Consider the following 13032-nt stretch of genomic DNA (forward strand, 5'->3'; position numbering starts at 1 on the left):
CTGCATTTTTGCCACGATGTGCAAGGCTTTGGCAGCCATTAATTCCATTACTACTTCTGCTGATTATTTTCCACTGCAATTGCTTGTTGCTGTTTTCTATTTATATTCTGCTCATTTCACTGGAGTGCAAGGTTATACTGAGAACATTCAGCATCTCTGCAAGTCTATTCTTTGTGGAGATACTAGGGACAGCAATTGATGTTAATCAGAAATGTGCAGATAGGGCTTGTTCTGGAGTCTACTGAGTCAGGAGAAAGATTTCAGTGGAGTTCTGTGTATTTTGGATTAGGCTGATGGCTCTGAAATTTCACCCTGAAAAATACTGGTCATGTATTTCATTATCTATGGACATCAAAATTTAAGGTAACTGAGAGTTTAAAAAATAGGACATAGTGTTAAAATATATACAAAATGTATTAACTCTAATTTTTTATAGTTGTTTGCTACTAAATGAATGTAATTTATTGTGCCTGCAGCAACCCGAGGACATGCTGGAAAATTAGATGATTCATTTCAAGTGTTTTATCCTACTGAGCAAAATTTTAATCAGTCAGTTTTCTAATCCCAGCTCTGTTATTGGCACACTCTGTAAACTTGGCAAGGTCACAGAAGGACTCCATTCTAGACACAGTGTTGCATCTCAGCTAAATCATTACTGCATATGTTTTAATTTACCTATGTTACAGAATTTTTAAAGAAATAGAACTGTAGAACCGTAGAAAGGTGCTCCGCTGATAAGCTATGCTAACAGTAACCTAATAACATAAATTATGATGAACATAAGATTTACCTTGAGATATGGTTGCTATTTCTTATGCAAATTTTTTACAACTTCACCTTAACCCTACCCCCCCTCTAACCTGGCATAAAAGAAAGTAAAAAACCCTCATAACACATGAACCACTGCCCTGCCACTCTTACAAGTTTGTCACTACATTGTTCATTGAGCATTGTGAATTGTGTCATGCAGTGAACAGCAACTGTATTATCAGTTTGCTGTAGCTCAAAGCTTGCTGTTAGCTTATATGAAGAAGATGCTACTTTTGACGATGTGGATGTTAATTCAGAAATATAAAGTATCCCAGTATCCAAAAATCAGTTGAGTATGTCAAATGCATGCTAATGATAGTGTAGAAGATACTCTAATTACCTTAATTTTAGACAGTAAATATAACAAGAATGGTCACATTGGAATAAAATTCTCAAAAGTATCTAATACCCTAATTTTAAAGGGAATGAAGAAGCCTAATGTCCATTGAAAGCAAATAGAATTAGGCTCCAAAACTCATAATTGACTTCTGAAAATGTGACGTAGGCTCCTAAGGAGTGTTAAAAAGTTTTAGCCACAGATGACTGTGAAAAACACAAGCTCTCCAGAATGATAGACTGACACATCCCAACATTATTGGGAGTGGGATCATGAAACATGTTATAAGCTGCATATTTTGAAGCAGGGGTTCAATTTCTTCACGAGGCAAATATGATATTTTCTTCACCTATCAGAAAGCAGAATGCATTTCAGTTTAACTGCCACGTTAAAAAAACCAAACCCAGCACAACCCAAACCAGTGGATATTATTAGCAAATTATAGTAGAAGAGAGTAGGAGCCATAAACCAAGAGGTATAAAAGGCATGTTGTTTTACAAAGACTCAGAAATGTTTAGCAGGGCATTAAATTAGGTAAATGTGTAAGCATGTTTTTGTAGAATTTGAGTGAGAAAGGCAGAAGTAAATGAATTCTAAGCAGGGAAAGAGGTAAGGATTACATACATTGTAATACATATATGTCTTTTATAACCACAGAAATCAGACTAGATGTAAAAAAAAAAAAAAAATTACTTAAGTCATACGTATTGCAGGTCTTTCCAAATAGCAGTTTGTATTAAAGCAATTCAATTGATCAGTAAGTTGAAGCATCTTCAGCTTTGAATATTGTCTCATGATATGTTGCTTTTCTATTCTCTTCTCTAATTTTCAAAAGTTTTAAACAATGCTGCTCTCAAGCCTCCCATCTGCTTTTACACTATGTCACATACACCACCATTGCAGTCTGTTGTGTTCAGTTCATCAACCGTTTAAAACAAGGTGGCAGACTCTGATTGCTGGCTGTCCCATGCTGGCAGTGCCACTTTACTCCTGTAGAAATGACAAAACCTCACAAATAGGCAAGAGCCATTAAGAAAACCGTGGAATGTATCACAATTAAGGTGCTAGCAATACTGACCCCTTATCATGTGAGTATTTATTCAAGCAGTAATTTTCGAAGGACACATACTGATGACTAACTATAATCATCCTCACCTAAGTGTTCCCATTTTCTCTTTTTCCTGTTGTGGTACACACCCATTTAGAGATTATCATCTTGCTATTATTTTGTGAGATAGTTTGAACAATAAACTTGTGGGAAAAGGTATAAACTACAGTAAGAGTAATTTCAAAACAACTATTTTTATGATACATATTAGCTTCTTAAATCCTGTTCTAGACTTCAAGAGCTGCAAAACAAACCAAAAATCTCTTAGGGCACCTGAACTGCAAAAAGTACTCAGAGATTGGGAAAACTAATGAGAATGAATGTTTTCTAATAGAAATGGCTTCATTCTAAGAAATAACACAGAAATGGTGAAAAATGAGGAAGATAAATTCAAAAATGTATGGAAGCCACAAATTCATACAGCATATGTGTGTGGAATAACTGGCCCTATCTCTTATCTTTCAGTGTTCTTTCACAGTATTCTTGGTGCTTTAGTTTACAGAAAATTAAATACCAGATTTTGGAGATGTTAAAACCACTGAGCTAGTTCTTGTTCTGCCTTATCACCTGTTTATAATGCTATAATCTGTAGTAGAGTCTGCCTACAAATTTTAGTAGCAGAAATCTTTGTGCAGATGTATATGAGAACATGGAAGATTAAATCAGTTTAGTGTAGCGAGGCTCTCTAGCACATCCCAATAGGTAAGCATATGAATATTCCCTTTGGCTTCCCATACAGACAATATGCAAAATTAATTAGCATAAATATACTAGACATTTCTTTCAAGTTTGAGTGCCTAAAGATGTACTCTGGTGTGCCCTGACAGGTCAGCTGAGAAGCCAGCCGTTGTGATTATTTTGAGCATAAAACGATCTTGATGCAAACAAATACGCTTTTATAGAACTGACCTGTTAGTTTTCCCCCTTCACTTACATCTGGCAACATCACAGTGACTAGGTTTTTATTGTCTTTGTTAGCAGCATGGAGTGACCACTCAGGTTCCCACCCTGGGCATGGGCAGGGCCTTGGTGTTAGCTTTGGTGACCTATTTTGAGTGGTGGCATGCAAATATGTTTTCTTTATAGCAGCTCCAGAACTGTCTGGCCTTACCTGCCTGGGTTTTCTGCAGCCTAAGTTTACTCTCTTCCATGCTGAGCAGAAACCTCATCCATCCACTGCAGCACTTTCACAGTTTGAGCCTTTACCAAACGTGCTCAGACTTTGCTGAATTTAGTCTCACGCTTGCCAGTTGCCCACTGTACCAGGCCATGCATGTCTCCTTAGCAGTCTATTTATTCCTGTTCCCAAGTGTTGGGGCTTTTTTTGTGGTTTTGGGTTTTTTTTTTTGTTGTTGTTGGTTGTTTGGTTTCTTGCTTGGTTTTTTTACCTGTTTCTTCTTTCCTGCTAACATGAGCATTCCTCCCAGCGGCCTTGGGGTCAGCCCTTGCTGGTCGTGGCTGCTGGTGGGCTGGGCTTGGCCATGGGACAGGGTTGGGGAGCTCCCAACTGGGCTGGTGCTCTTCCAGGGAGTCTGGTTGCCTCAGTGAGTTAAACACTTTCTGCAAGCACATGAAGCTTCACAGGACAACGTTGGAGGACTCTAAGGGGATCAAGGGAGCAAGATCTGATGTGGTCTAATCCCTTTTGCAACCAAGGATGAAGTCGGGAGGGTGTTGTACTTGGTTTCCTCTGACAAGTGAGGCTGGTTGCACCAGTACATCAGCTGAGTGGAAGATGGATAGACATGACTGCAAAGTTAGAAATGCTGCAACATGACAATAAAGGTACACTATGCTCTTTTGTATAGGGGAAGCTTTGTGTAGAGAAAACATATATACTGAATGATTCTTCCATTTTTAAATGCTTCTTGTTAGGGTTGTGAAAACTCTCAGTAAAATTAATTATCCCTAATTATTTACAGGATACTGGAAATGAAGGAGGTTACAAAAGTGAGGAAAAGAGGCAGGCCTTTTTAGAGACCCAGACTTCTGTTATGATTGGCTAAAATATGACTACCAAGTGGGATTACTCTGAGAAAGTGTTCAGCAGAGCAAGTAAGGATCCCTTGAGCAGGACAGGAGGGCTAATTGGCTGACTTCTATATATAGCTGCACACTTATATCCTTTTTCAATTCAGCAAGGAGTTAGGTCTTTATGGAAAAATACATCCTATCCCTGAGCATCAGCCAGACCAGACAAAATTGTTTCTGATTCTTGTGCTTCCAGATTAAAGTCGGGAAGGTCTGTAGGCAAAAAGGACATCTTCAGATCTTCAGGAACTTACTTTCCACTTAAGGGTGGGAGCAGAAAAGACTAACTCCCAGGTTTGTCTCTAATGCACTTGATGCACCAGTCCTACCTCAGCCTGTATTTAGAGACATAATCTGGCCTCCAAATACACAGAAAATAGTGTTAGGGGTATAATCCATATAAATATTTTTGATTGCTTTCTTTTTAATGGCTAAGATAAACCATCAGAAATATAATGCCTGGCAATATTTTACATGGTTTTGTCATGTTGCCGTCTTTCATTGCAACCATAAACATCTATTTTACTATCCTTTTAATTAAAAACATCAAAAAATACAGCAGGTGTGTAAATTGGAATGAATTCATGGACCATTTATTCTGGCAGATAGAATCATAGAATGGTTTGGGTTGGAAGGGACTGTAAAGACCATCTAGTCCCACCTCCCTGCCATGGGCAGGGCCACCTTCCACTAGCCCAGGTTGCCCAAAGCCCTGTCTAACCTGGCCTTGAACCCTTCCAGGGAGGGGGGAGCCACAGCTTCTCTGGGCAACCTGTGCCATTCCCTCACCCCCCTCACAGGGAAGAATTTCTTCCTGATATCTAATCTAAATCTCCCCTCTCTCAGTTTAAAACCGTTACCCCTCATCCTATCCCTACACTCCCTGATCAAGAGTCCCTCCTTATATTTCCTGTAGCCCCTTTAAGTACTGGAAGGCCGCTCTAAGGTCTCCCCGGAGCCTTCTCTTCTCCAGCTGAACCCCCCCAACTCTCTCAGCCTGTCCTCACAGGGGAGGTGCTCCAGCCCCCCCAAGCATCTTCGTGGCCTCCTCTGGCCCTGCTCGAGCAGGTCTGTGTCCTTCTGATGTTGGTGCCTCCAGAGCTGGACACAGCACTGCAGGGGGGGGTCTCATGATAATTCAAGTAATAGTTGAATCCTCACAAATGTGGAAATGGAGTGATGCTAAGGAAAATAACATTCCAGTTGCTGTGGTTTGAATCCAGCCGACAGCCAGACACCACGCAGCCGCTTGCTCACCCTCCCCCGCCTGTGGGATGGGGTAGAGAATTGGAGGGGTAAAGGTAAGGAGACTCACAGGTTGAGCTAAAACCAGCTTAACAGCTGAAATAAAATAAAACAATAACACTAGTAGAAAGTACAGACATGTAATGCACAATGTGATTGCTCATCACCCGCTGACTGATATCCAGCCTGTTCCTGGCTAGTGATCCCAAAAAAACCAAACTCCCAAAGCTGCAAACCCAGAAGCGAGAGAGAACCACCCCCTTCTCCGCCAACCCTCCTTTATAGACTGAGCATGACATTACATGATATGGAATATTTCACCGGCCAGTTTGGGTCCGGTGCTCTGGCTGTGCTCCCTCCCAGCTTCTTGTGCACCTGCACACCAGCAGGACATGGGAAGTTGGAAAGTCCTTGATCTCTTAGGAAGAACTGAAAGCATCAGTGTATTAGCATTCTTCTCGTACCAAATCCCATACTGAACCCAAAGCACGGCAGTATTCTAGCTACTAAGAAGAAAAATTGACTGTATCCCAACTGAAACCAGGACACTAGTGTAATCACAGATTTCAGTTTTCCCAGAAAAACAGTGGATGTTAAAAAGAATATCCACCTGGGGTTCTGCTCTAAAGAGTTTGAAGCATGTCATATGACCTGGCCCAAAGTGTTTTCACATTCTTTATGAAAGCCAGCTGCAGCTAGCCATGGCCACTTGTTCCATTATCTAATTGGGCTTTTAAAATTCTCTAAATATTGAACTTGCATTTATCTTGTTCATATCAATCTCACGGATGTTTTCCCTGCTCTTCTTAGATCATGAAGGAATTTAATCTATGTCTTATTTGTAACCTTATTTTATATTTAAAAAAATCAGGAGTGCTTTGCTGCTTTGGTCTGGCAGAGATCTCCTCATCATTAGTGAACAACGTGAAGGACATGAGTTTTCAGGTCTTTCCTGGAACTTTCAGAACAGTAGAGTGGCAGGAATTAGAGTGGCAATAGAGTTTTTGAGATAGGCAGTTTTAGTTAGGATTCAATTTAAGAATTTTTGGAGTATTTTTAGTAATTCTCATTATCTTGTTGAACACCATGTCCAAATAATATTAACAGAAATTGAAATAAAAAATGCATGTGTAGGGTTATATTACCCTATCTTATTATTGCTTTCTTTAGTCAATACAACTACTGAGCCTTTCGTTAATGTTTTTTTTCCAAATATTTGTCATTTTTTGGGTTTGTTGCCTTTTTTTTTTTTTCTATTTCTGTTTTTTACCTGTTAAATGTAAAAGCCCAAGTAAATGTCTAGTTCTGACTAATAGTTAATAGCTGCATTTCTTTGAAAGCGCTAATGATATTCTGCACCCCCCAGCAAAACAACAGCATGCGGTATCCATCACACACAGATTAACATTTTCTAGTCTATTTTTACCTGTGTCTTTTTGCCTTTCTACAAAATCTCTGCAATTTTAAAGAATTCTTCCAAAGTTGATATATTAAGTTCTGGAAACTGAAATGAATCACTGATCCATTTTAATAAATACTATATTGTCATGCATTTCCTACCTAATTTATCCAGTGATTCATCAGTTTAGCTTTCAATATACATGATACTGATAAGATTTAGTAGATCATATATTTGATTCAAAAGATGTATTAGATTTGGTAGGCCCTGACTTCAATTCAACATAAGATGTCTTTATCTGTCTTATGAGGATATATGTGATTTCCAAAAGCAATGCATCTGTTTTTGAAAAATCCTCCACTGAAAAGGGAAATAATTAATTTATTGTAAAGAATGAAACATTCATTTTATGAATCTGAATATAGAAATGACCCACATTTATATTAGAATTTCATAGCAAAGCAATATACTGTGCATGTCTTCACATTTCATATACCGAAAGTATTATTTTTATCATGATAACTGCATGTATTGCTGAGTTCTGAACTGAAAAGCAGTTTGTTCTGTACAATAGAAAAATCAATTTAGCATAAGGTGATCTCATTAAACTCTATTTATCCAAGATTACAACAATTTAAAAGAAGATTGAGAGTGAAAGTAATTGTTCTTTTATTAATCCAAGTAGCTTTTAAAAAGAAATCTACTGATTAGGAAGCTCTTCTTGACTTCTAACTTGAATCTCCCAGGACGTATTCCAGGAGGTTCTGATTTCAGTGATGTGTTCTGGTGATCGTAAGCAACTATGGCTATACCTTGCTGAAGTCACAGAAACAAGATGGAGTAACAGGTTATCATGATCTGTTAGTATATTTCAATATTAATTTGCCATAGAAATGTTAATATTTTTAAATATTCTGCTCCCTTGCCAGGTGGTGATTTAAAAGGTGAAGCTTTAGGCAACCCTTTCACTTTTTATGAATGCAGGTTTCTGGTTTTAGTTTGAAAAATTAGTACAGTGCTTTGGAGATACAGTGCAATCCCCTGTGCACCAGCATTCTATTGTTGACCCTTATGGATGCTAAGTCCTTGCCTCCTGTTCTTTTGCATGTAAGGGTGTAATATTTCCTGCCAGATGCAAGAAAAGTGAGAAAGGACACCTACTGCCAGCGGGTCCAGACTTTCACATTACACCGATAACATCAATGTCCCTGAAAATGTCTTTGGATTTGAATCAGAGTTTTCTTCCTTTTTTTTTTTTTTTTCTTTTTTCTTCTCTTTTTTTCCAGATTTCAAATCCATAATTTTAGTTTGAATCTTTCTTTAGTTACTGTACTGGTAAGAGTGACAGTTTACAATATAGTGGATACTTAACAATTAAAATGTTCATAAATTCAGCTGAAGAAGTGATGATTATGTTTTCAACTTGCAACTACAAACATTAGCTCACTGTGTCCGTAAATATTCAGTTGCATCTGACGATTTTGTTCTCAATTCCAGTGAATCAAATAATATAGCTGCTGAAGTGGGGTCATGAAGTCTCTTTTATTCGTTAAACTTTTGTATCTGATAAAAACCCCTCAAACTTCCTTGTAGACTCTCACACAAAATTCAGCCATTTAAGTAAAAAATGTCAAAGAAGGCAGAAGTCTTTATGCAGTAATTAAATTAAACATTTCTTTACATTGTGGGGAAGAATGGTGGACAGAAGGTCCAAGAATAACAGGAAGATGCTGGTTTATGGGTGTAAGCCAAAAATAGGCAGGATCTCTGTAACTGAGCAAGTCTATGGTTTCTGTGTCCCAAATCCCACTCCACCTTGGACTGTGACTCTGCCTCTTTGCAGGCCCAGCTCTGTTCAGCTCTTTCCCAGTCTGGAGGTATAAAACCTTTTAGGAAGTAGAACTTCCATATTTAGTGAAATCAGGCACCCTAGTTACTTTTATCTCTCTCATGCATTTTGTTTTTGATGTTGGCAAAGAAAATTTATAACAAACTAAGTTCTTGTATTATACTATCGTGAGTGTCCACCTAGTTGGTGTTTTAATAAGTGAAATGTAGAATAAACGGGGAGAAGACTTAAAAGGGTTGGTAAAATAGAGTATTAGTTTAGAGATATCTTTGTTTATTTGGAGATCTCAGACTGAAAATTGTGCTGCTGCCTTGCAAATAGATGTATTAACTTTTATATAAGATGCCAGTGCTAGAAAAGTTCCTTTTTGGTATATAAGGCCACGTCACTGTTTTATAGGGCTGTACAGAAGATCAGTGACTATGACTAATATAGCTATTGTGCTTTTTAATGTTTTTGCTGCCACAGTAGTACTTTAGTGATATTTTAGATCAAGGATGAAATTCCAATGGTGATAGTCAATTGGACAGTTGGTCCAGTCCTCAGGTATAGTACAGAATGTGCAAAGAGGCTCTGAGGAAAGAAATCTTGTTATATTTTAATTAATTTTCAGTTTTTCAAATTTTAATGACATCTGGGTTTGAGAGGTTGAATGGAAAGATCTTCGTAAGGGGAATTGTTTCTGAATAATTCTAAATGAAGAGTTCACACTGCTTAAAACGGGAACAGATGAGCAGGAAAATAAATACTTTTAATCCTCTCTCTCTCTCTCTCTCTCTCTCTCTCCTTTCCAGAACTAGATGGAGGTCTTTGTGCTGCTTCAGTATTCTACTTTCACAGAAATTATCTCAAAAGAGGTAACCTTTCTAACCTTAATAATCTTTTGTTGCAGTTACTGTTTTTATTTTTTAAAATTTTTTGATACAAGATGTGGAGAAAAACAAAGAGTTGAGCTAAATTTGTAGAAGAGAGAAGTTTATGGGCTTCACTTAATTTGGTACTTGAGAATATGCCTCAGAACAATGATGTCTTTAAATGGTGTTGGGCTAGAGGAAGAGCTGAGCAAACAATGCAGGTTTCTTCAGAATGAGTCAATAGCTATTGTGACTTCATAGAGACATTTTGATTTCCAGAGAATTGATAATAAAAGGAAACGTGATGTTCCACATTGTGTGGTAGGACAGGTTGTGCAGCATGTGGTACAAAGGTTACTGAAGGCACCTGGTTCGCCAAAAAAAGCTAGACTGGCAGAGTCTCCTTTACACATTGTTTGACAATTAGATTTTAAGATACCTACATGTCCCTGTCTGTGCTAAACAAGCTGCTTATAGTTAACAATTTCTACTTCTTTTAACAAAATGCTTAGTAAGTCTCCTGCTTGGAGATTTAAAGTAGCTAGATGACTGTCATTGTGGGGGATGTCTCTATTAATAAGATATGATACCCTAACTTCTGATACTGTTCACAGTGGTGAAAGTAATATTACTTTAAATATTTGTTGAACTGATCTGTAAATCCCAAGTTCACACTTCTTAAAACTTTCATTTGTTAGAGTATTTCAATAAACAGAGGCATTGACTTAAAAAATGGAGCAAACCTGCAGTATCTCAATATTGGGGATCTGAAGGGAAGATTATTCTGCACCTCTGAATACTGAAAGTCCCAGTGTCATAAGGTTCTAAGTGTTCACGTTATTTCTGAAAAAAAACTTAGGTCTTTTACATTATGTCATGAATTTGGTCTTTCTTTGTGAAGGACTACTCTGCATATCCTTATGGCATAGATGTAAACCATCTATACACTGTCGAATGGAAACAACTCTACACGTCTGTGAAGAGTGATGATTTTCATCATCTTAGACCACCATTAGAAAAGCTTCAAAAGTTCTGTTTTGAACAGTTAAACTACAGGTGCTGCTACTAAAATCTCTCTTGGCTTTATGTTTGCTTCAGAGTACCTTTGCTTTGCCTTTTTCTCTGTTTGACAGCCATATCTATTCTATTTGATATTATATTTCTCCCATGTTGGACTTTTCCTAGATGTATCTGTGGTGTGGTACCCGTTCTGTTGTGATGTTTTCCTGCAATAATTCTTGTTATCCTGTATTTTCTTTTCCACAGATACATGTATCTTTAGACTGACAAATCTCCCCTCAAAATATGGTGTTTGCAGCCTGGTACTTGTTTTGAACAATTGTTTATGCTAGGGAGAGTTGGGGACCAATGACTGTGGATAACTGTGCCTCAGCACTTGGAAGCTAAACAGAAAAGTAAAGATTCATTCCACTGTTGAAATAACAGGAGGGACACAGAGATTCCTAAATCCCCAGATATAGCCAAAGAAGGAGTGACATAGGATTTTGAAGGCCTAGATCTCCCCTAAAACTAAATCATCAGAGAGGAGAAAAAGGATAGCATCCTATGGCATGTTTCCTCAGCTGACATTTCAGCGCTCAAATCTGTGTTACTACCTATGATATCAATGCTATACTCAGAAGGAGAGAGTTTCAGTTACTCCTTTGGAAGTTATAGTTCTTTCTAGAAGGAAGCGTATTTCTTCACTTATTGCTAGTCATATCCCATAAATGAGGAAAGGCAGACAGGTTTTTGGCAATGAAAGAGAATCTTCTCTTACCTGTTAATTTTTATTTTTGGAAAGGAGCCACTTGATCGAGCTGACCTGCACAGTATTTAATATTCACCAGCAATTTTTTTTTGACATGCAGTATTTTCATGCTGCTTTTCTTTCTCCAGCAGGTTCAGATATTTGCAGCTGACCCTACAGTTTCCTCTTTTTCTTAGCCTTTAACATTTGCAGTTATGAATCAACCTGATACTTTTATTTCCCAAGTGACTGCTAGAGCTAATACCATTTTGGGATTGATCTGCAACGTTGCAGAAGGTGGCATTACTATGAAGTCATCATTGTATTTTTCTGCAACAGCCACAGAGTAGTCTCCTCTCTGTTCCCCCCATTAAAAACAAACAAACAAACAAACAAACCCCCCAAACAAACCAAACAAACCAAAAAGCTGAGCACAGGTCTCTCAGAAGAACAACTAAGAGAAACTTCTTAAAAATATCCGTTGTTTATTTATACCAGATTAGCAAAGCCTTTCATAAATGGTAATAAATTGATTTATATATATTAGAAAAAGCATGAAAAAGCCAGTGCAGACCCAAGAGAAATCAGGAGGGTTGTGAGTGATGTTCAGGACTATTGTTAACATTATAACAGCTCTAGAATGCTTCGCAACACCGCCAGGGGTTGTGGTGGTGTCCACAGCACCGTTCTATAGACGATGAAAACAAGATAGAGTACTTAATCATAAAACTTACGTACTGTCTGCCCTGGGAATAGTCAGGGACTCCTCTTGCCCCAGTCCTCTTTACAGGGGGTTGGCCGAATTCCAGGCTTTTTGCCATTGACCTCCACCTGAGCCAACCACCCAAGGAACTTCAAAGGAAGAAGGGTTCAATTTGGAAGATGCTCAGCCCACCTACTGTCACTGACCTGTGCTTGTCTCCTTACAGGAGCTGCATTTCTCCTGTTAATGCCTTTCATCTTTGACTTGTGAGAGAAACACCTGTCACATTTGGGTGTATTTCTTTGCACTTCTGGCTGTTTCTGTACTACTAAATAAAATGAAGGCCAGGATTTGTTCTCTGGTCCTTGAGGTCAAGTGGAACAGACTGACCACATCCACATTCCTGGGCACTTGGCTGTAGTCTCCCCTGAGCCCATGTTTATCCATACTGTCAAATAGAAGAACAGTCCAGTTCAAGCACTGGACTCCTGCTGGCTGTGGTTTGTATTACTCCAAACACCTTTCTCTAAGAGAAATCAGCATCCTTTGGCCTCAAAGCTGGGGCTTGGTCCTGAACCACCGTTACTTATTTATATGTAGACATAGAGGCTTTTACAGACATCACCCTGTTTTCAAAGAGCATTGGGGACTCACCTGAAAGAAGTGCCAGAGCTGGGACAAGAACTCCAGAAAGGCTGGTAGTCCTGTGTTAAGACAGATCTTTTCAACTTCATACCATCTAACTGTAGCACAGTCTTATCTTAACAAGGAGTGGTAACAGCAAGTGAGATTTGCTTGCCAAGAGTTTCAGGTCATATGGTTTCCAAGCAATCTTTTTAAAAATTCTTTTATTTAATTATATTTTTAGATCAAGCTGAAAAGACCTTCAGGAGGATTTTTGGCGCAGTATTATTCAACCTCCAAGCAGCTGATCTGTGGTAGTTCA

Source organism: Strix uralensis, chromosome 4, assembly GCF_047716275.1.
Source record: "Strix uralensis isolate ZFMK-TIS-50842 chromosome 4, bStrUra1, whole genome shotgun sequence".
Classification (NCBI taxonomy): Eukaryota; Metazoa; Chordata; class Aves; order Strigiformes; family Strigidae; genus Strix; species Strix uralensis.